This window comes from Eumetopias jubatus, unplaced genomic scaffold, assembly GCF_037043125.1.
Source record: "Eumetopias jubatus isolate StellerSeaLion01/CBP00866 unplaced genomic scaffold, mEumJub1_p1.0 scaffold_5, whole genome shotgun sequence".
Lineage (NCBI taxonomy): Eukaryota > Metazoa > Chordata > Mammalia > Carnivora > Otariidae > Eumetopias > Eumetopias jubatus.
Window position 1 is genome coordinate 14,488,992 of NW_028274811.1, and position 25,724 is coordinate 14,514,715.

The window sequence follows — 25,724 nt, forward strand, 5'->3', positions numbered from 1 at the left end:
GAGGGGTTGGAAAACCATTTACCATGCTAATGGACACCAAAAGAAAGCTGGGGTGGCAATCCTTATATCAAACAAATTAGATTTTAAAACAAAGACTGTAATAAGAGATGAGGAAGGACACTATATCCTACTTAAAGAAATTGAAGAAGACACAGAAACGGAAAAACGTTCCATACTCATGGATTGGAAGAACAAACATTGTGAAGATGTCAATGCTACCTAGAGCAATCTACACATTCAATGCAATCCCCATCAAAATACCATCCACTTTTTTCGAAGAAATGGAACAAATAATCCTAAAATTTGTATGGAACCAGAAGAGACCCCGAATAGCCAGAGGAATGTTGAAAAAGAAAACCAAAGCTGGCGGCATCACAATTCCGGACTTCCAGCTCTATTACAAAGCTGTCATCATCAAGACAGTATGGTACTGGCACAAAAACAGACACACAGATCAATGGAACAGAATCGAGAGCCCAGAAATGGACCCTAAACTCTATGGTCAACTCATCTTTGACAAAGCAGGAAAGACTGTCCAATGGAAAAAAGACAGTCTGTTCAACAAATGGTGTTGGGAAAATTGGACAGCCCCATGCAGAAGAATGAAACTGGACCATTTCCTTACGCCACACAGAAAAAGAGACTCCAGATGGTTGAAAGACCTAAACGTGAGACTGGAGTCCATCAAAATCCTAAAGGAGAACACAGGTAGCAACTTCTTCGACCTCAGTCGCAGCAACTTCTTCCTAGAAACATCGCCAAAGGCAAGGGAAGCAATGGCAAAAATGAACTATTGGGATTTCATCAAGATAAAAAGCTTTTGCACAGCAAAAGAAACAGTCCACAAAACCAAAAGACGACCGACAGAATGGGAGAAAATATTTGCAAATGACATATCAGATAAAGGGCTACTATCCAAAATCTATAAAGAACTTATCAAACTCAACACCCAAAGAACAAATAATCCAATCAAGAAATGGGCAGAAGACATGAACAGACATTTTTCCAAAGAAGACATCCAAATGGCCAACAGACACATGATAAAGTGCTCAACATCGCTCGGCCTCAGGGAAATCCAAATCAAAACCTCAATGAGATACCACCTCATACCAGTCAGAATGGCTAGAATTAACACGTCAGGAAACTACAGATGTTGGCGGGAATGTGGTGAAAGGGGAACCCTCCTACCCTGTTGGTGGGAATGCAAGCTGGTGCAACCACTCTGGAAAACAGTATGGAGGTTCCTCAAACAGTTGAAAATAGAGCTACCATACGATCCAGCAATTGCACTACTGTGTATTTACCCCAAAGATACAAATTTAGGGACCCGAAGGGGTACGTGCACCCCAATGTTTATAGCAGCAATGTCCACAATAGCCAAACTGTGGAAAGAGTCAAGATGTCCATCGACAGATGAATGGATAAAGAAGATGTGGTACATATACACAATGGAATATTATGCAGCCATCAAAAGGAATGAGATCTTGCCATTTGCAACGACATGGATGGAACTGGAAGGTGTGATGCTGAGTGAAATAAGTCAATCAGAGAAAGACATGTATCATATGACCTCGCTGATATGAGGAATTTTTAACCTCAGGAAACAAACTGAGGGTTGCTGGAGTGGTGGGGCGTGGGAGGGAGGGGGTGGCTGGGTGATAGACATTGGGGAGGGTATGTGCTATGGTGAGTGCTGTGAATTGTGCAAGACTGTTGAATCACAGATCTGTACTTCTGAAACAAATAATGCAATATATGTTAAGAAAAAAAAAAAAGAAGATAGCAGGAGGGGAAGAATGAAGGGGAGTAAGTCGGAGGGGGAGACGAACCATGAGAGACGATGGACCCTGAAAAACAAACTGAGGTTTCTAGAAGGGAGGGGGGCGGGGGGATGGGTTAGCCTGGTGATGGGTATTAAAGAGGGCACGTTCTGCGTGGAGCACTGGGTGTTATGCACAAACAATGAATCATGGAACACTACATCAAAAACTAATGATGTAATGTATGGTGATTAACATAACAATAAAAAAATTTTTAAAAAATTATACAATTCAAGCTAAATTATTTTCTAACTTGCATTAATACATAGAGATGTCATTTATTGTTAATACTAAAAAATAAACATGATCATTAAAAATAAATTTGAATTGAGGGTGCCTGGGTGGCTCAGTTGGTTAAGCGTCAGCCTTTGGCTCAGGTCATGATCCCAGGGTCCTGGGACTGAGCCCCGCTGCTAAGCGGGGAGTCTGCTTCTCCCTCCCCCTGCTCTTGTGCTCTCACTTGTTCTCTCTCCCTCTCAAATAAATAAAGTCTTTAAAAATAATAATAATAAATAAATAAATAAATAAATTAGAATTGAAAACATTCACTCAGGAATTCTGAAGGAACTGAAATGTGAAAATATCTAATTATGAGCTATATTACATAACAACCATGGAGAGCATTCAAAAATGTTTCATGTTATCCATTACAAAAGACTCCAAGAGGCCTCGAGGAATGATAAACCTGTGAATAAACATGAAACATATCCCATCGGAGGTTAAACAATTTTCCATATTAAGTAAGAACAATTTCTAGTCATAAAAAGCAATAATATTTTCTGCAAAGGAAATTCATGCTTCCATAGTTCTTCTAGAGAACAAACATGGTGCATCTGAGCCTCTCAACTGCATGCAGGTCAGATTTTTCCATTTTCAAATGAAAAAAATGAATCTGGGAAGGATTAGGATAAAATCAACTAGAATATTTTCTCTCTAAAGAGGATATAATAAAAACATACTCTGCTAATAAATACAAGAGCCAAGAGAAGATATTACATGTTAATAACATCACATAGGGTATAGGTAACATGAACACAGAATTTTTCAGCAGAACACAAAGAAACTCCTTAACTTGGAGAAGGTGGTCTGGGGAAACATAAAAGGAATTAACAATTTCATAAAACACGTGGTGATATTCAAAATGCATTACTCCAAGTATTCTAGCTAAGAATAAAAATACAGGCTACCTTAGGAGTGCCTAGGTGGTACAGTTGGTTAGGCTTCCAACTCTTGGTTTCAGCTCAGGTCATGATCTCAGGGTCCTGGGATCAAGCCTCATGTCAGGCTCCACACTCAGCACAGTGTCTGCTTGAGATTCTCTCTCTCTCTCCCTTTGCCCCTCCCACTCATGCGCGTTCTCTCACACTCTCTAAAATAAATAAATAAATCTTTTTTAAAAAGCACAGGCTGGGTGCACAGTCAGTTGAGCATCTGACTCTTGATTTTGGCTCAGGTCATGACCTCAGGGTTGTGGGACTGAGCCCCACACTGGGCTCTGTGCTCAGCAGGGAGTCTACTTGAAGTTCTCTCCATCTCTCTCTCTCTCTCTCAAAATATGTAAATCTTTAAAAAAAAACCCACAGGCTATTTTAGAAATATAAAAAAAAAATGAATGAATGATCTGCCTATTCAGGGCAGTGTGATTTCTTAATTGGCATGTCGGGCCTAAAGGCAGAGGACACATACAGGCACTCCAGTCGACAATCCTAGATGAACACAGCTTTTCATCCATCACTGCCAAAGTGCCAGATATGTGCATAAAGCTCATGGACCCTCCAGTCCAGACTACGTATTAGATGAAAACCACCAAGTGACCTCTGCCAACACCAAGTCAAACCATGACTGAATTCCTCAACAACAAAACTGAGGTACAATACACTGATGATTGTTTTAAGATACTAAGTTCTGTAGGATTTTGTTATGCAGTGTGTCAGATGTCCCCAAAACCACCCACAAGTTCAGGGATTCGATAGGACTCAAAGAACTCAGCTGAGATTTATTACAGCAAAAAAAGAAAAAAAAATATATATATATGAAGCAAAATCAGCCAAGTAAAAAGATACATGTGGGAGTACAGAGGAAACCAGCCACAACCTTTGAAGATTCCTCTCCCAGTGAAGTCACACAGGACACACTTCAATCCTCCAGCACTGAAGTATGGCAGCCTGTGTGAAGTGCTGTCCATCAGAGAAGCTCATTACAACACAGTGCCCGAGGTCTTTATTGGGGGTCAGGCATGTAGGCACCCTTTGCCTGGCACATACCAAATTTCAGACTCCCAGAGAACACCACACATTCATCAAATACCACATCGTTTGATTAGAGTATAAGCACAGGGAGCCACTATCATTTAGGGAAACTTTTATATCTGTGTAAGAAACTATTTACCATTCACATTCCTAGAGGCTAAGCACTCTTGCAAGCATGTCTCTAAGAATAGCAGTCTTGAGTCTACTATGTTAATTGCCGAGTGTACCTACAGCAACAGATAACTGGAACAAGAGATTGCATCATTGTCAAAAACAGTATACTAGGCTGTACAAGCCACTGGCCTGACCTGATCTAAAATGGCACAGCTTCTATTCCTATGAAAAACTTAAAAAAGGTTAAAAAGGTTCAGTGTGTAAAACCAAATGTACTAAAAATTGTTTCTTTTTGAAATATGCATCATTACAAATAACTTCAATTACAAATAAAATTATTATTTGAAAATTAATTCTTAATTAACTCTTAACCTCAGCCCTTTTATACTGGTGCATTTAAAGTCTCCTAAAGGTTAACCTGGATAAGAATTTATTCTGAAAAATATACATTACACTACTTGGAAATAATTTAATGGTCAGTTGCTACTGGGCAAAAACAAATAAATGTGCAATATTACAATGAATTCCTGAGCAGTATAAAATCAGAAGGTAAAATTTTAAATCTAATAAGCTTGTCATCAAAAATTATGATTATTATGAAAACTGGTAATCTGATCCAAAAAAGAATTGCTCTAATTTTAATCATACAAACTGCCATTAAAAATATTTAGTTCAATGAGACAAAAAGTTATCCTTAGCCCTCCTGCGTACTTGACCTAAAAATATTTACTCAGGTAATAGCAGAAATCACATACCGTCAACCCTTATTATTTATAGATTCTGTATTTGTAAATTCATCTACTTGCTAAAATTAATTTTTAAGTAAAGATCAATACTCTAGGTTTCACCATCATTTGCAAACATGCTCATGCAGAGAAGAGTGAAAAATGTAGCTGCCCAAAGCACACATTATCCCAGCTGTGGTAGAACACAATGATGCTCCGTCTTCTTGTTTTTCTGCTCTCATACTGTTTATATAAATATCCTTTTCTCGGTGTATTAAGTGCCACATTTTGTGTATTTTTGTGCTTTTTGTTGGGGATTTCACCATTTAAAATTGCCCCCAGCATAGGAATAAAGTGCTGTCTAGTGTTCCTAAGCACAAGAAGGCTGTGATGTGCCCTAGAGAGAAAATATGTGTGCTAGCTAAGCTTCATTCACACATGAGTTACATAGTGCTGCTGGCCGTTAGTTCAGGTCATCAATCAATGGTATGTACTAAATAAGGTGTTTGTAAACAAAAACACACATAAAACAAGGTTATGCATTGACTGACTGACAAAACTGCTGTGACCAGAGGCTTGTAGGAAACTAATCTTGTATTTTCCCTACGGCCCATGGCTCAGTATTCAATAATTCAGTGTTTACAGCAATTTTATAAAACCTAACTATCACAAATATCAAGAATCAACTGTATATATAAACTTCTTCAAGTTTAATATATTAAAAGAAAGTTTGATATATAAAGAAGTTGGTCCAAATCATAAATGAATCTTTGCAAAGTGAACACACCTCTGAAACCATTACCCAAATCAAGAAACAGAGCATAACCAGAATCCAGAAACCCCTTTTGCCCCTTTCCTTTCATTTTGCCCTCCCATCACCACAAAAGAAACTGATCTCTATCCTGACCTCTAAAACCATAGTTCTGCCAGTTTTAAGCATTATATAAATGGAATCAGATATAGTCTTGCTTCTTATATCAATATTATGTTTATAAAATTCATTCATGCGTTACTCATTGTTTCATTTTTACCACTGTGGAATATTCCAATGAATATGCTACAACTGATCTATTTCATTGTTGATGAGAATTGAGGCTATTGTAAATTCTGTTAATATGAACATTCTTACACTTTTTAGCCTATGGACCTTAGAAATGTTTCCACTTAAAATACATTAAATGAAAATATAAGTTACTTATTGTCATATGAACATCTCTAAATAAATAACTGTAAACAAAATAATGCTGTAAAACTTTATGCAAGTTTAGCAGGCATGGTATTACTAGGGAGATGATGAGGGCAAAACTGTAGCAATAAACTGAATGAAGGATATCTCAGTTTGCAGAAAAGAAAAACTTTTATCCACCCAGGAAGCATAGTCACAATCCCGACATATAAAAAAGATAAAGTATTTTGCCTTAAGATGGACTGGACAACAGAGTTAATAGATTAAACAAAAACCAATGATGGAAAAAATATTCAAAGGATCTCAAAATCATTATCACTACCCAAGTATTTATTCACATATATCTTACATTCCCCCAGGATTTAACTATATTATAAAATATAATATGCAAATAAAATTAAATTTATAATTATTTATATTAAAGATTATCAAAACTTGTAGTAACAGTTTATATATTTTCCAAGATACTTTGCCTGTAGTTTTTGTTTTTGTTTTTTACTTAAATTCAATTAGCCAACATATATCATTAGTTTTTGATGTAGTTTTCAATGATTCATTAGTTGCATATAACACCCAGTGTTCATCACATCACGTGCCTGTATTTTTTGAGAGCCACAACATTATCAAAAACCTATGACCTCTCTTTAAATTGCAAAATTCTAAACACTGAATAAAAGGCGGGAGGACTCCAAATGCAAATGAGTATATACATTGCACCATAAGTATGCCTGACAATCTAACATTGCCAAATGTTAAATTATGTTTAAATACATAAAGAAAGAAGCAGCATAAAACAATAAAATTTTAGGAAAACCAAATTTTTGATTTTACAATCCAGACCAGTTCAGTTTTCAACAATTTGATTTTTACTGAGAATCAAGTTAAAACGAGACCAAAATGCATATGATATGATTCTCTAAACCTTATTATCTTGCCTAAAGTCACACCTTTCATGTAACTGGAGAAAATGCTATACGCTGGTATACATACATGGCGGTATCCCATGTGAGTTTAAACAAAAGTGATATATTGTATCTGATTAAGTAAGTATGACAACAGGCTGCAAATTGTGTCTGAGACCTGTCAACATAAACTAGACAAGTTCTTTAAGTGTGTCCTAATTATCCATAAAGTGCATTACAAATTCAGATCATCAAGAGATCAAAATGACTTCATTAGGAATATTTATTTTTAATACAAGCTAAACTCAAAATTAAACTGGATGGTTCACTATAATTTTAAGTTCTTATTAATGATTCATACTTATTTCCCTTTTATTATTTCTATGTTTTGGGCAATTTACCATGAAACATATTCTAAGAATTTGTCTATATGATCACGTCACAATACTTTTTCTTACCTTATGCTATATTAATATATATTACTGTATTTAATGATGGTCTGAGAAAATAATTCATGAAAAGATATTTAACTTGATGAAGTACTGAACAGTGGAGAACTGCAAATGTGCTACTTGAAATGTCAGTTATCAAATGTTCAAAGGCAAAAAGACTTTTTTAAATGTGTCCTTTGTGTTGAATAGTACCTAAAACAAAGTAGGGACTCAATAAATATTTATAGGATGGATGAAATATAAATAGGTACACTGTGGGAATGTATAGCTAAAATCATAAAGCACATGCGTATATGACAACCATAATCCATTTATACTCAAATAAAGATCAAATAATAAATCATAAACTGGTAAGAGTACCCAGATTTCCATAAATGAAAAAAATTAAATTTTCAAGTGAGACTGAATATTTACTGTTAAATTAATAGTTATATTCAAACATTTATCATAATTTTTCTTCAACATAATTATCTCAATGGATCTTTTTCATACTTAGAGAACATATTGTTCATAGTTTAAAATGTTTCTGATCACTGGAGAGGGTAAAACCAAGAACTACAATTTTTTCAATTATAATCACCTCTGCAGGCATCCATTTGGGAAAAGTATGCCGTTACTTTATATGGTAATCAACATATTATTCACAGTAGACTTAAAATCTACTAGAACTTATAAGTCTATAATAATTTTGGAGACGTCTTCTTTGATGTATACACAATTGATTGCCATATGGATCTTGAGATTTGGACTGCATGCGAAGTTGTTAATGATATCAAAGGACCAGATGCTCTAAGCTTATAAATCATCAAAAATTTGCTTATATCCTTTTATGCCATATAAATAGATTTTTGTATTACTATATGATCTTTCTATATATTTGACATTAGATTATATCCTTTGGATGCATCTATACATTTTATCGTATCATAATGGACACCAGATTTTATTACTAATTTATCTTAGCTTTCATTAAAAATATCTTTGATGTGATTATAGTGAAAACAGTACATCGTAAAACTCCATTTTCACCAAAAATCTGGTTACTAATCTTCACTGGCCAAAATGATAAAACCTCAGTCAGTATTCTTACAATGTAGTGGGAACAATATTGCCTAAAATTTTTCCTGGGAAACATATGAGATAAATTTTAAATAACATTGAAAACTAATTGCTACATAATTGATAAGGATTATAAATGTGTTTTCGTAAGTTCAAAGAATGTTGACAATATTTCTTCTTTTCAAAAGATAAAGACAAATTATGAGAGAGAAATGGACACTGTACATCAGAGTAACTAAAGAAAAACAGTCTTCTTAAAACATTAGTTATAAACCATAATCTAGTGGGAATACTCATCATTGTTAAGAAGTTAAAAGGATTCCAGTTCTATCAAGTAAAAACTCAGCAGCACTTGAGGCTGGCTTTAAAATACTTTGAGAATACCAAGTATGATTTGGTCCTCTGAAGCCTATCAGAATATTCAAGGAAAGGGATAGGACCTCCAAACCTCTAGCTATCTAAAGGAGATTCTGAGCACCTCTACATGTTCTTTAAAAGTTGAGTGTTATAGGGGTGCCTAGGTGGCTCAGTCAGTTGAGAATCCAACTCTTGATTTTGGCTCAGGTTATGGTCTCAGGGTGGGATCGAGCCCACGTCAGGCTCCACGCTTGGTGGGGAGTCTGCTTGAGATTCTCTCTCCCTCTCCCTCTGCCCCTCCCCAACTCACATGTGCTCTTCTCTCTCTCTCTAATAAATAAATAAATCTTTTTTAAAAAGTTGAGTAAACATCATGCACTGTCATTATGAAGACACAAATCCCATTAAAATAAATGAGTCTTCCAGAAATGTAGTTATGTACCAAAAATATAAAAATAAAAATAGTAATAATAGAGAATCTCTGCCATATTTATCATCATCATAATCCCATCTATTAATGCATATTTGAAATTCAATCAAATGAAATGAAAGAGCTAAAGAGAAATAACACTTTGCCTTAAAATGTAACATTTACATTAGACAATTTTACATATATATTAGTATGAAATTATGTCACAAAGAATACAGAATCAAAACCTATTGCCTTTATTTAGGATTATAATCAACATCTAATGCATACCATTAGCATCTATATTAAATTTGGAGTTACAATAAGAATAGGTGATTCAATTAAAAAGACATTTGAAATAATAATCAGATACCATTTTATACCATCACATTAGCAAAAGTTAAAATGATAACATAATCCCCAGGATTGTTGAGCGTATGGGGCCATAGACACTTTCCTGGACCATTAGTGGAGACTGCTCTGGCAGTATCTTTCAAAATATAAAATGTACATACTTTTTGACCCAAAGTCCACTTCTAGGAATCTAATAAAAATCCTCACATGTTCAAAAAGCTATTGTATTCAAAGATGTTCACTAAAATTTAGTACTCACACCTGAAATGTCCAGTAAAAGGAATGGTTACATGAGTTGTCATACGTACTGTACTGACACGGAAAAAGATCCAAAATATGTCACGTACCAAAAAAAACTAGCTCCAGAGTGATATATTCTAATTGTGGCACCATTTTTTTAACATACACATTTATGTAGCAAAACTAAGCATTTTTTGTTTGCTTTTTAACCAGCTAACATTAAGGTTTCTGTCTATGTTCAGGAAAATTCCTTCCATAAAATGAGGTACACAAAGAGATAATGAACCAAAGACAGACCTAAATCTCTACTGATTTTGTAAGCAATGACAAAGTCAAGAGGTAAAAGAGAAGGATAACAGAAGAAACAGACATGCAGAAAGAGAAACAAAGACAGAGGGAGAGTGAATTATGGCGAAAGAACTAGAAGCACGTGGAGAAAGAACAGGGCTACTGAACATTCGATTTTAAATAGCTCACCTTGTTCCAACCCTCTGCAAGCCCTGTAACTTCATCTAATCCAACATTCATTAGTGTCTTTTATATATACACATGACCCCTTTGTGTGAGTGATGTGGGGTAAACTGGAGGAAAGGGGCAACCTTCCATATATGGATAGACACAAGGCTGAATCCATGTAAGATGAGTAGGAACTCAGAGCAAGAGGTGATCATAATATTCTTGCAGAAAACTCCCACAGCATATTTAATAAGGAACATAAGACAATTTTATTTAAATCTCAAAAAACAAAGTAACCTTTCTTAATAGCTGCATTATACTTGTATATACAATGTACATATACTTGTGTACTTGTGTGTGTTTATATAAGTGTCTATATATGAGTTATATATGAGTTTATGTATATAAAACATTATTTACCCCTATTTGATTTGTTAAAATAAAACTTCCCTTTTTATTTCATACTATAAATATTTAAGTTTCTCAGCCTTGCTCTTTCCTCCAAGGAGCAAGTAACTAATAGAATTTCTGATTTATCTTGGAGAACACAGACCCTCCTAATTAGTAATTGCTAGTGAAAGGAATCTCAGAAAGATAAGAAGAGATGCTCAGGCTCTTTCTCCTATAACTGGAGAGGGCAAAACATTCTGAGTCAGAGGGCCTGTCCCGATAACACAAAAATGAAAGCACTCACAAGAACATAAGTCTAATATAGAGGCTGTTAAGTTACAAATGTAATCATCCCGTTCTATTTTCTGTGATAAAACCATCCTTCAAATGTTTATTTGTAATGAAGGAGTCTCCCAAATCATCTGGAGTCAAAGAATCCTAGCATGTCCTGGGACTAGAGTCTTTATCTAACAAATCTATTTTTATAATTGGTTGTCTTGCTTGATAAGTGATTGCCCTAGTAATAGCATTTTAACTCTCATTTCTATTTCTGAAGATTTAAAGACCTGGAGCATAGCTTTGTTGGCCATAAAAAATTTTGAAACTTTATCTCTTTCCATTCTCCATGCATAAAGGTAAAATAAGCTGACTTCTCTGGTAGATTCCTTACCTTAAAAATCATGTACATGTATTTTAAAATGCATTAACTGGATTTTATCAAAATTAAGAAATTCTGCACTTCCAAAGAGACTCTCCGTTAAGAGGATGAAAAGACAAACCACAGACTAGAAGGAAATATTTGCAAATCACATATATAACAAAGGACTTGTCCCCAGAATACATAAAGAACTCCCAGACTCATTAATAAGAAAAGAAGCCAATTTAAAAATGGACAAAAGATGTGATGTACACTTAAGCAAAGACAGATGGCAAACAAGCACGTGAAAAGACACTCACATCATTAATCATCAGGTAAATGCAAAATAAAGCCACAGAAGATATCCCTATACATTTATTATAATGGCTAAAATGTAAAAGACTGCCCATATCAAGTGTTGTCAAGGATGTGAAGAAACTGGATCTCTCACAAACTACTGAAGGTATGTAAAATGGTAAAACCATTTTGGAAAACAGTTTGGCAGTTTTCCAAAACTGCCCCCCTCAAAATTTTTTTCAGTCTAAAATACACCTGTTATATGAATCCAAGCATTCCATCCCTAGGTGAAAGCAATCAAAGAGAAAGCATACATCCATAAAAAGATTTGTAATGAATGTGCACAGCTACTTTATTTGTAATAGCCCAAACCTGAAAACAACCCAAAGGTCATCAACAGATGCCCACATAAACAAAGTGCACAACATAATAAAAAAGAATGAACTTCTGATACACACCAAAAAGATAAATAAATAAACTGCAAAATGATTATGCCAAGTGAAAGAAGTCATACCAAAAAAAAAGTATTAATGTATAATTATATTTATATAAAATTCTAGGAAATGCAAACTAATTGATAGTGGTAGAAAGATCACTGGTTGTCTCAGGATGAGGGAAGAGGAGAAGAAAGAAGGACAAAGCTCAAGAAAATTTGGTAAGTGATGGACATATCTTTACTATCTTCACCCTGATGATGGTCTCACAGGTGCACATATTATGTTAAAACTTAGTAAACTGTACACTTTAAACATGTGCAGTTTATTGCATGAGAGTTACAAACCAAAATTTAAACAGGAAAAGGATTATACATTTGCAAAATAAATACAAGGCAATGATATCTGAAACTTTTAGGAGGCTTCATGGGAAGAAAGGTAAGTACATGATGATTATTCTTAGAGGCATCTACTCACCATAATGATCCAAACAAGGAAACTGTGCTGACGATGGGTTTACTGGGCTGCTAATGACAAGTCAAACATGTTAGAACAGTTATGTGCACAGGATAATGCAAACAATAAAAGACAATTCAACAAATTACCACTGGAGACTATGCACCTACTATTCTCCAACACAGCACAAAAAGAAAAAGGACAGGGAGATGGTAAATGAACGACCCCATCACACTCTGTCTCAGCATCTAAAGATACCGCAACAAATCTTTACAGCAAGTTATCTTGCTATATATATTTCTAAAAAGAAACTCCTGAGAAATAAAAATTTCAGTTTCTGTTATTACTGAATGACTGTTTTTGCCTTTCCTGATAAATGACTTTACAATGAAAATTCTCACTGTCAATGTAACAATTCATAAGGAAAATGTATCTATTGGGTTTACAGCTATAAATATTTAAGATATCATATAACCTGTTATTTTTTAGCTTTCAGGTAACCCCAAGCAATGATATTTTTCCATTAATGCAAAATAAAATGATACTTTGTATATTCTTCAATTGATTATCATCATATATTCATTTTAAATAAAAAGTTTCCTAAGTTACACATACATTTTTAAGGGCATTTGCTTCTTCTAGTGACTTCTATCCCATACCACATACTATATCTTAAGTGCTAAGATGTCCAAATTATCAAGTAAATGATCTTCAATGTAATAATATTTTATGAGGAAAGGTAATAACCCTGCTTCCTTTTTCTACTTAATCCCCAAAGCTATAAGCCAAGTTTTAAGACAGCACTCCCAGGTAAATTCAGACTGTCTGCACCATGTTTGTCTAAAGAAAAGGCCCTAATGGGAAGACCTATATCCCAAGCAAAAAAACTGTAAGAAATTCTAGCCCAAGACCAAACCCTACACCAAAAAAAAAGGGGGGGGGGGTGGCAGGAACACCACAATTATCATTAAACGTTTGTAGTTACCTAATAAATTTTTATCACTCTCTGTAAACTGTAAGCTCCATGAAGATAGAGATCAGGTCTACCTTAGTTCACTAACAAAACCAAGAACAATCAGAGTAGATGATGGAATAGAGAAAGCATTTAACAGATACAAGTTGCATGAATGAGTTAGTGAACCAACGAATAAGCAAATAAATGAGCAAACATATAAACAAGTGACAAAGAGAACATATGAGAAGACTTATTCTGGAGGAAAAAAATTTTAGACTACAACTCTTCTGTCTCTTCAAGGATATTAAACATTAACTTTGTGAAACAGTAAGATAAAGAAAAAGTTAGAAGAAAAAACACTAAAACTATTATTTAAAAAAAAGAATAAAAATAGTATTGTACTCTAAAAAGCAGAAATGAAACTGAAGAAAAAATAAAATATGCATGAGAAAAAAATTATTTAAATATGTCAGAAAACAATGAGATAAAGATGATTAGGAAGATGGGGAACGGCCAATCTCTTCAACAAATGGTGCCAGAAAAGCTGGGTACCCATGTGCAAAAGAATAAAGTTGGACCTTTATTCTACACCATACACAAAAATGAAATCAAAATGGATTCAAGACGTAAATAAGACCCACAGCTAAAAGGCTCCCAGAAGAAAACAAGGGGAACGGCTTTGCGACATTAGATGTGGCAATAATTTCATGGATATGATACCAAAAGCACAGGTAACAAAAGAAAAAATAGGTAAAAAGAACTACTTGAGTAAAAAGCTGAAAAAGCTTTTCTGAATAACAATATAATATGCATTACATTCCCGTTTTCCTTTTCATAAGGGCATTTCTCCATGTTAATTGACAGAGATGTGTCTTAGCTCAGGCTGCTATAACAAAATACCACAGACTAGCTGATGACTGTCACCACCTTTGGGAATTCCCCTGTTATGAGCCCTAGATATGAGAGTTAGAGCTTAGAATTTAAATCTTGGCCTTGGGACACAATGCTCTGTGAATATCTTCATGTTTCTGCACACTCGGGGGTTTCTGAGCACAGAGCACTGGCGCCTCAGTTAAAGGATGTGTGAATGATGCACATGCCTCTGAAGTGAGTATATACTGTTACGCTGTATACAAGCATAAAAAAAAATTTTTTTTTGGATGGAAACGCAAGATACTTTTAACTCTAAAAAGTTGCAAGGGGGGAAATGCAGTTAGGGGGTTTCCTGGAAGGAAGGCAAGGGAGATTATGAACTACTGCTTTAAACGCTGATTTGTTTTGGGTGCCTGGGTGGCTCAGTTGGTTAAGTGTCTGCCTTTGGCTCAGGTTATGATCCCACGGTCCTGGGATCGAGTCCCGCATCGGGCTCCCTGCTCAGCGGGGAGTCTGCTTCTTCCTCTCCTTCTACCCCTTCCCCCCTGCTCATGCTCTCTCTCTCTCTCTCAAATAAAATCTTAAAAAAAAAAATCTTAAAAAAAAACCACACTGTTTGTTTCAACAGTTAACAGAATTGTATGTATTACCACAAGAATCATCACTTTCCCTCTCCTTCTTCAAAGGCAGACTAATTCATGAAACTATATCTTTTCATGGATTTAATGAGTTGTCCAAAAGATATGAACAACACATAGGCCATAATAAAATTTTTCAGTATCTCACTGACATTTAGCACCTGTTACATGATAATTACCACCTGGATATGAGAAAATGTGTGTAACTATTTCTGATCTCCCATAAGAAAGGTATATAAATATATGTAAAAAATTATATAGGCAAGTCTAATTTAAAATCACAAAAATAAAGTATTTAATGAATTTCCAGAGATAAATCGCACTAGTGACTGAAAAACATAGTGGTATGGCATCGAATGCTTACCCCAACTGCTACAGTTTTCCAAACTGGCCCTAACCCTTCCTCCAGACACTCTCACACAGGAGCCTCTATGTCCTTCTCTATAATTAAGATTATATATTAATTCCAAGACAACTGGGTGGCTCTGTCAGTTAAGCGTCTGCCTTCGGCTCAGGTCATGATCCTGGGGTCCTGGAATAGAGCCCTGCATCGGGCTCCCTGCTCAGCGGGGAGCATGCTTCTCCCTCTGCCATTCCTCCCCGCCCCCCCCCCCCGCCGTGCTCTCTGGCTCTCTCTCTCTGTCAAATAAATAAATAAGTAAAATTTTTAAAAAAAAAGATTATAGATTAATTCTCTCATCCCCTTAACATCAACATTGTATTTGACATAGAAACTTTAAACACACATGTCAGAACTCTTTACCAGTCCCCTGCATGCTAGCTATGTGATCTTGGGCAAGTTATTTAACATCTCTGTGTCCCAGTTTCTGCTTCTACTAAATGGAAATCATATTAAATTATTATGACAATTAAATGAGTTAATTTAGAAAAGTATTTAGAAAAGTAACTGACACCTAAAAACTAGTATAGGAATGTTTGGGAAATTAAATCAAATTAATAAAGAACAGAATAACAGCTTCTTAACTTCTGAAAATATTTCTAGCATTTGGTATCCAGAGATTCATAAGCCCTTCTCCCAAATCTTAACTCTTCTTTGACTTTTATACTAAGGGCCTCCAATCTTTTTCTACTTGCTTCTTTTTCTCTGAGCATTTAAACATCTAGTACTCAAGAAACAAAAGAAAAAAACAGATAAGCTGGATTTCAACAAAATTAAAAACTTTTCTGCATCACAGAACACAATTAGGAAAGTAAAAGAACAACCCAGAGAAAAGAGGAAAATATCTGCAAGTCATATATCTGATATAAGGCATTCTACAGAATATATAAAGAATGCTTACAACTCAATCATAAAAAATAATAATAATAATAACAGGGGGCCCTGGGTGGCTCAGTTCATTAAGTGTCTGCATTCAGCTCAGGTCATGATCCCAGGGTCCTGGGATGGAGCCCCCCGTAGGGCTCCTTGCTCATCAGAAGTCTGCTTCTCTTTATGCCCCTACCCTCCACTACTGCACCCTCTCTCTCTCCCTCTCCCTCTTTCTCTCAAGCAAATAAACAAAATCCTAAAAAGAAAAAAAGCAAATTAGCTAATTTAAAGATCGGCAAAGCACCTGAAAGCTATTTCTCCAAAAAAGATATACAAATGACCAATTAACACATACAAAGATGATGCTCAACATCATTAGTCACTAGGGAAACACACACACACACACACACACACACACACAAGACATAAGTAAGGTTAGGGGCGCCTGGGTGGCTCAGATGGTTAAGCCTCTGCCTTAGGCTCAGGTCATGAGCCCAGGGTCCTGGGATCGAGCCCCGCATCGGGCTCCCTGCTCAGCAGGGAGTCTGCTTCTCCCTCTCCCTCTGCCATTCCCCTACTTGTGCTCTCTGGCTTTATCTCTTTGTCAAACAAATAAATAAAATCTTTAAAAAAAAAAGACATAAGTAAGGTTGGCCCAGATACGGAGAAACTGAATCATTCAGACATTCATACATCACTAGAGGAAATATAAAATAGTGTATCTGCCTTGTAAGACAGTTTGGCAGTTCCTCAAAAAGTTAAAACAGAGTTACTAAATGACCCAACAATTCTACTCCCAGGTACATATCCAAAAGAACTGAAAAGAGGTAGACACACAAAAACCTACAGACAAATATTTATAACAGCATCATCCGGGGCGCCTGGGTGGCTCAGTAGGTTAAGCAGCTGCCTTCGGCTTAGGTTTTGATCCCAGGGTCCTGGGACCAAGCCCCGTATCGGGCTCCCTGCTCAGCAGAGAGCCTGCTTCTCCCTCTCCCTCTACCTGCTGCTCTGCCTACTTGTGCTCTCTGTCAAATAAATAAATAAGAATCTTAAAAAAAAAAAAAGCATCATCCCCAAGAGCCAAAAAATGGAAAGAAACCAAATGTCCATCAATGGATTAATGATAAACAAAATGTGGTATTCACATACTGGAATATTACTCGGCCATAAAAAAGAGTGGAATACTGACATGTGCTACAACATGGATCAACTCTGAAACATCCGTGGCTCAGTCACAGAAGCCTGACACAAAGGCTACATACTGTATAATTCTATCTATAGAAAATATCCCAATAAGTAAATCGACAGAGGCAACAAACAGAGCAGTGGGTTACCTGCATTTGTGAATGGGGGAAGAAGGAAAGGCACTAACAAAGGGTACAGAGCTTTTGGGGGGAAGGAACTAAAACTCATGAAAATACTGTGGAATATGAAAATGGTGACAGTTATATAACTTTGCATACATACTAAAATCCACTGAATTGTACACTTTAAAGGCCTACCTTTAAAGGTTGTGAATTACATCTCAATTTTAAAATATCTAGTATAGCAGTGCTTCTCAAACTTTAATGTACAGAAGAATTACCTGGATATTCTGTTAAAATATTGATTCTAAGTAATTCTACAATGGGAGTTGATATTCTGCATTTCTAAGCAACTCCCCAGTGATGCCAGTGCTGCTGGTCCATGAACCACACTCTGACAAGGAAGGCAGAGCCCCGCCTTCCACAGTCTGCTATCGTATACCTCCACCTGACTTACTCTACTTCAGAATAAAAATGTTTTACATTTTAGGCACTAAGTTAGACCAAATGATTTGTGACACAAAATCATAAATTTAGGTTATTTTTAAAATAAATTCAACTCAAAATTTTTTCTAATTAGCAAATTCTAGATATAGCCTGATATGCTGATAGAATGCAGGAGAAGCGGATTACACTCCTGGTCCTCCCCATAACTGGCTGCAAAGAGCTATTTATTGCTGGCCTGTAGCTTCCTCCCTTCTGAAACGTTAAGAATTTATTAATCTTTAAGATTCCTTCTGGTTCAGGGGTACCTGGGTGGCTCAATCATTAAGCGTCTGCCTTCGGCTCAGGTCATGGTCCCAGGGTCCTGGGATCGAGCCCCCCATGGGGCTCCCTGCTCAGCCAGGAAGCCTGCTTCTCCCTCTCCCACTCCCTCTGCTGTGTTCCCTCTCTCACTGTCTCTCTCTCTGTCAAATAAATAAAGTCTTTAAAAAAAAAAAAAAAGATTCCCTCTGCTTCAAAAATTATATTATTACCTGCCAAGGGATTTGAGAATTTCTCCCAGGAAGACAAGTAAGTTCACAGTTAAGAACTCAATGAGGAATAGGTGGAAATAGGGAGGAAATGAATTTCATGTAGATATTTCTTTTTATTATCTTTTTAAGTAAACTCTAGGCCCAAAATGGGGTTTGAACTCACGACCCTGATTTCAAGAATCATATGCTCTACCGACTGAGCCAGCCAGGCTCCCCTTATGTAGAGATTTCTGGTAATTTTCTCTAAATTATCCTTTCACATACAGCAAGATCATAGTTCCTATCAATTTATGTTCTCTTACCTAGAATCATACACCCAACAGAAGCAAATTAACTCAAGTTCTATATATAAATACAATGCCATCTACAACCTTAGAGATAAGCCTCAGAACCCATGAGGAGAACACAACATCCCAACACATGAGCCAGAAGAGATCCAGAGGTCAAAAAAAATATGAGTGATATGCAAGATTTAAAAAGTTCATCAATGACTATAAACCTTTGGCATTCTACATCTAACATTCAACTCCTCTTACTATGCCCCAAAGATCCGGAAGTTTCATGACATGAAATACTTACTTTGTTGTGGCAACAGTTTAAAGCATATTTACTGGAAGATAAAGTACAGAAGTCACTTAACAAAAAATAAGTAAAACACGCTATTCAGAATCTATATCTGAGGCAGTATTGTGCCCTAGTTTTCCAGAACCTTTTACAAATTATTCTATGAAATTAAAAAAAATGTTTCTTTTGAAAAGGAAAAGGGTATTAAAAAATAAGTCAACTCCCAATGCTGGTAATAGAAGTAAACAAACATGAAATTTTGGATAAAATTAAAAGATAATCTGAAGAAAACAAAAACACTAAACTTGAAAAGGTATCTGCACCCCCATGTACACCACAGCATTATTTACATTAGCTAAGATACGGAAACAATCTAAGGGCCCATAGATGGATGAACGCGTAAAGAAAATGTGATGTGTATGTATGTGTGTGCATGTTTACATACACACATAGGTACATATAAAGACACACACAGAGGATATTATTCAGCAATTAAAAAAAGGAAATCTTATCATTTGCAACAACATGGACGGACCTTGAGGGCATTATGCAAAGTGAAATAAGTCAGAGAAAGACAAATACCACATAACCTCACTTATAGGTGGAATCTAAAAAAAAATAATAATTTAAACAAACGAGCTCCTAGATACAGAGAAAAGACTGGTGGTTGCCAGAGGTGGAGGGGGTAGGAGAGGCGAAATGAGTGAAGTTGGTCAAAAGGTACAAACTTCCAGTAGGTAAGTCATGGGGATATAATATACAGCATGGCAAATATGGTTAATAATACCATACTGTACATTTCAAAGTGGCTAAGAGAACAGATCTTAAAAGTTCTCATCATAAGAAAGAAAACTACGTTGACAGATGTTAATCAGACTTAGATCCTTTTACAATAAACACAAATATCAAAGCATTATGTTGTACAGCTGAAACTAATACAATGTTATATATCAATTATATCTCAATTAAAAATTAAGAGGATAATGATGAATTTGAATTAGGCAATAGATTAGATATGTAACATAATCCAGTCCGTAAAAGGTCTATGTAGACACAAGAAATAGCTTTCATGAAAATGTTTTAGTCCCTGGGTTCTCCCAACAGTGTTCTGCATATCAAGTGAGAAATTCAGCTTTAGTGGAAGTTTTAAAGGCAGTAGAGCAAGGATATGCAAATAACTCACTGGAAATAAGTTTATGAAGAAAGGTGGGAGCCTCCACAAACATTTCCATATTCACCTTGGATTTATTCCTACCAATGTCAAGAGTCTCCTGTGTAAAATTCCTCTGAGGGAAGAGATTCACTGCCAAATGGTCTGGATATATTAGAAATCCAGATTAAAAAGAGGCCAACTTAACGGGTTTGTATTACAATTCTTTTATTCCTCAGTTAAGTACAAAGTTTACATATGGTTATTCTCTTATTTGGGGAAAAAAGACTATTTTTTTTCTGTAAATACCTTGGATTTTAATGATTTTTTTCTTTCTGCCATTTTTTCTTATGTATCTGCAGCAAAATTTTTATACTACTATAGAAACTGAATAGATCACCAAGAGTAACAGTTAAGACAAATTTATGCAAAAAGCAGGTGTGTGGGTATATGTGTATTGATGTGATGGTAAAAGAAAACTGACAAATTACATTTACAAATAAAATCTAATTAACTTATACATTATTTATACATTTGGGAAACTTAGATAAGAACTGAATTTTCATTTACATTTTTGTTTTTCCCTCGGTGAAGAAGCCCATAAGGGAGAACTGTATTAAAATATTGCTCTACAGCACTAATTTTGAATGAACCAAGAAATATATAAACAAACATGCTTTTGCAAGTAAACAACTGATGCATATTAGTCTGGGTATCTATGGGTTTCTGGTCTGCCCATCCCAGCTTTTAAATAGTCCTGGTAACAACACCCCATGTCCTTGGAGAAATTTCCAGATTCATGGAAGTCCTGCCGTCAATAGTAGTAACACCATCCCCGCCGCCCCCCCAACGATGGGACAATCCAGGATTCTGCCCTGGGAAGGAGAAATCATCTTTCTGTTACAATGAATTAAGCCAAGAGGAAACTAATCTGCTGCTTCCTACAGATTTCTTCCAGTAGCACAGAGGAAGTCAGAAATCAAACCCAACACAGAGGGCAGCAAACCTCACAAACAGAGAGCTGCTTGAGGTCCAGCTTCCCAGGGACATGACCTGTTACTTTCTTTTTTGTTCTGAGTTTGAGTTGGAGTTTTGTCATTAATTACCCATGAGAAACTCATGTTACTTATAACTTAACTGTATTCATTTATTAAAGACGGGCCCCTAGGAAAGCCTAGTGTGTAATAAAACAAAAATTCTTTCCAGAAAAGCTGGGGAATAGCTACTAATTAAATAAAAATCATTACATACAAATGGGAAATTTTTTGAGAACGGGAGAATATATTAAAAATAAGCAAACCTTTTTAGTGTTACAAAAGGTAGTTCAGAACTTAATATAAAATCACTACAATTATCAACATTTTATAGAGATCTAAAGATATGTGTAGTTACATTTAAAAATCAATCCCCTCAGGATGCCTGGGTGGCTCAGTTGGTTAAGCATCTGCCTTTGGCTCAGATCATGGTCCCAGGGTCCTGGGATTGAGCCCCATGTCAGGCTCCATGTTCGGCGGGAAGCCTGCTTCTCCCTCTCCCACTCCCCCTGCTTGTGTTCCCTCTCTCACTGTGTCTCTCTCTATCAAATAAATAAATAAAATCTTCATATGATCTCACTGATATGAGGAATTCTTAATCTCAGGAAACAAACTGAGGGTTGCTGGAGTGGTGGGGGGTAGGAGGCATGGGGTGGCTGGGTGAGAGACACTGGGGAGGGTATGTGCTATGGTGAGCACTGTGAATTGTGTAAGACTGATGAATCACAGACCTGTACCCCTGAAACAAATAATACATTATATGCTAAAAAAAAAAAAAAAGAAGAAGAAGAAGATAGTAGGAAGGGTAAAATGAAGGAGGGGAAATTGGAGGGGGAGACGAACCATGAGAGACTATGGACTCTGAGAAACAAACTGAGGGTTCTAGAGGGGAGGCGGGGTGGGAGGGATGAGTTAGCCTGGTGATGGGTATTAAAGAGGGCATGTACTGCATGGAGCACTGGGTGTTATACACAAACAATGAATCATGGAACACTGCATCAAAAACTAATGATGTAATGTATGGTGATTAACATAACATAATAAAAAAATAAAAATAAATAAAAGGAAAAAATAAATATATTAAAAAAAGAAAGTTATACTAAGAAGAAATATTGCAGCCTTCTCTCCCTTTATTATTAAAGAAGGAACTCACTAATCTTAGTAAAGGAAAAGAATACAAAGTAATATCTTACAAAAATAGAAAAAAATGAGCTGAAAAAGGTGAAAAACTGATCAAGATAAAAATCACAGATTAAGGAAATAATAAAGTACAACGGCCATTAAAACACTCTAAAGGCTAATACTTCTTCAGAGAAGTGTCTTTTCATATCTTCTGCCCATTTTTTTACTTGATTATTTGTTTTTTGGGTGTTGAGTTTGAGAAGTTCTTTATAGATCTTGGATACCAGCCCTTTATCTGTAGTGTCATTTGCAAGTATCTTCTCCCATTCTGTGGGTTGCCTCTTCGTTTTGTTGACTGTTTCCTTTGCTGTGCAGAAGCTTTTTATCTTGATGAAGTCCCAAAAGTTCATTTTTGCTTTTGTTTCACTAGCTTTTGGAGATGTATCTTGAAAGAAGTTGCTGTGGGCGATGTCAAAGAGGTTACTGCCTATGTTCTCCTCTAGGATCTTGATGGATTCCTGTCTCACATTGAGGTCTTTCATCCATTTTGAGTTTATCTTTGTGTATGGTGTTAGAGAATGGTCGAGTTTCATTCTTCTGCATGTGGCTGTCCAATTTTCCCAGCACCATTTATTGAAAAGACTGTCTTTTTTCCATCGCATGTTTTTTCCTGCTTTGTCAAAGATTATTTAACCATAGAGTTGAGGGTCCATATCTGGGTTCTCTATTCTGTTCCATTGGTCTATATGCCTGTTTTTGTGCCAGTAACATGCTGTCTTGGTGATCACGGCTTTGTAACATAGCTTGAAATCAGGCAACGTGATGCCCCAGCTTCGTTTTTCTTTTTCAACATTTCCTTGGCAATTAGGGGTCTTTTCTGATTCCATACAAATTTTAGGATTGTTTGTTCCAGCACTTTGAAAAATGTCATTGGAATTTTGATCGGGATGGCACTGAAGGTATAGATTGCTCTGGATAGCATAGACATTTTAACAATGTTTATTCTTCTGATGAGCATGGAATATTTTTCCATCTTTTTGTGTCTTCTTCAATTTCTTTCATGAATGTTCTGTAGTTCCTAGAGTATAGATCCTTTACCTCTTTGGTTAGGCTTATTCCGAGGTATCTTATGGTTTTTGGTGCTATTGTAAATGGAATTGTTCCTCTAATTTCTCTTTCTACAGTTGCGTTGTTAGTGTATAAGAAAGCAACTGATTTCTGTGCATTGATTTTTGTATCCTGCCACATTACTGAATTGCTGTATGAGTTCTAGTAATTCGGGGGTGGAGTCTTCTGGGTTTTCCACATCAAGCATCATGTCGTCTGCGAAAAGAGAGTTTGATTTCTTCTTAGCCAATTTGAACACCTTTTATTTCTTTTTGTTGTCTGATTGCTGTTGCTAGGACTTCTAGTACTATGTTGAACAATAGTGGCGAGAGTGGGCATCCTTGACGTGTTCCTGATCTTAAGGGAAAGGCTTTCAGCTTTTCCCCATTGAGGATGATATTCGCTGTGGGTTTTTCATAGATGGATTTTATGAACTTGGGGAATGTTCCCTCTATCCTTATACTCTGAAGACTTTTAATCAGGAAAGGATGCTGTATTTTGTCAAATGCTTTTTCTGCATCAATTGAGAGGACCATATGGTTCTTCTCCCTCCTCTTATTAATCTGTTCTATCACATTGATTGATTTGCGAATGTTGAACCACCCTTGCATCCCGGGGATAAATCCCACTTGGTTGTGGTGGATGATCCTTTTAATGTATTGTTGGATCCTATTAGCTAGGATTTTGTGGAGGATTTTGGAATCCATATTCATCAGGGATATCGGTCCGAAATTCTTTTTGATGGGGTCTTTGCTTGGTTTGGGGATTAAGGTAATGCTGGCCTCAGAATGAGTTTGGAAGTTTTCCTTCTGTTTCTATTTTTTGAAACAGCTTCAGTAGAATAGGTATTATTTCTTCTTTGAACGTTTGGTAGAATTCCCCAGGGAATAAGAAGACATACAAATGGCTAACATAAAAAAATGTTCATCATCATTAGCCATCAGGAAAATTCAAATCAAAACCACATTGAGATACCACCTTACACCAGTTAGAATGGCAAAAATGGACAGGGCAAGAAACAACAAATGTTGGGAGAGGTTGTGGAGAAAGGGGAACCCTCTTACACTGTTGGTGGGAATGCAAGTTGGTACAGCCACTTTGGAAAACAGTGTGGAGGTGCCTCAAAAATTTAAAACTAGAGCTACCCTATGCCCCAGCAATTGCACTCCTAGGTATTTATCCCAAAGACACAGATGTAGTGAAAAGAAGGGCCATATGCACCCCAATGTTCATAGCAGCAATGTCTGCAATAGCCAAACTGTGGAAAGAGCTGAGATGCCCTTCAACAGATGAACGGATAAAGAAGATGTGGTCCATATCTACAATGGAATATGACTCAGCCATCAGAAAGGATGAATACCCAACTTTTACATCCACATGGATGGGACTGGAGGAGATCATGCTAAGTGAAATGAGTCAAGCAGAGAAAGTCAATTATCATATGGTTTTGCTTATATGTAGAACATAAGGAATAGCACGGAGGACATTAGGAGAAGGAAGGGAAAAATGAAGGGGGGGAATCAGAGGGAGAGACGAACTATGAGAGATGATGGACTCTGAGAAACAAACTGAGGGTTCTAGAGGGGAGGGGGTGGGGGGATGGGTTAGCCTGGTGATGGGTATTAAGGAGGGCACATACTGCATGGAGCACTGGGTGTTATACGCAAACAATGAATCATGGATCACTACATCAAAAACTACTGATGTATTGTACGGTGACTAACATAAAATAATAAAATTAAAAAAAAATAAAGGCTAATACTTTTAAAAGCTAAATAGAGAAACATCTTTTGAGTATGCTCATGGGGAAAAGAGCGTGTGTGTGTGAGTGATTAGAGAGGACAAACGACATAATTCAGAATAAATGAAAATAAGTATTTAAGAATATATTCAGGTATTAACCAATTTGTTAACTCAGGTGAAAGGAGTAATTCCCCAAAAAAGATAAAAGTTACTTAAAAACTGAACCAAATAGAAAGAGAAAGGTTGAATAATTTCCATAAGAGTTTGAAAGAAGGGTTTAAAAGTTATCATTTTTAAAAAGACCAGGAGCAGGTGGTTTCACCAATGAGTTCATTCTAATTTTTAAAAAAAGCAAGGAATTTCAATATTATTTGAATTATTGCAGGCCATAGGAAAGTATTAAAATCTCACCCATTCATTTGGTGAAGTTGAACCCAAACCTGATAA

General features: G+C 36.1%; 1 protein-coding gene across 1 annotated transcript in view; it reads right to left on the bottom strand.

Annotated features, from left to right (window-relative positions):
- Positions 1-25,724, bottom strand: part of DTWD2 (DTW motif tRNA-uridine aminocarboxypropyltransferase 2) — a 105,834-nt gene that overhangs the window by 51,568 nt on the left and 28,542 nt on the right. The window lies entirely within an intron of this gene.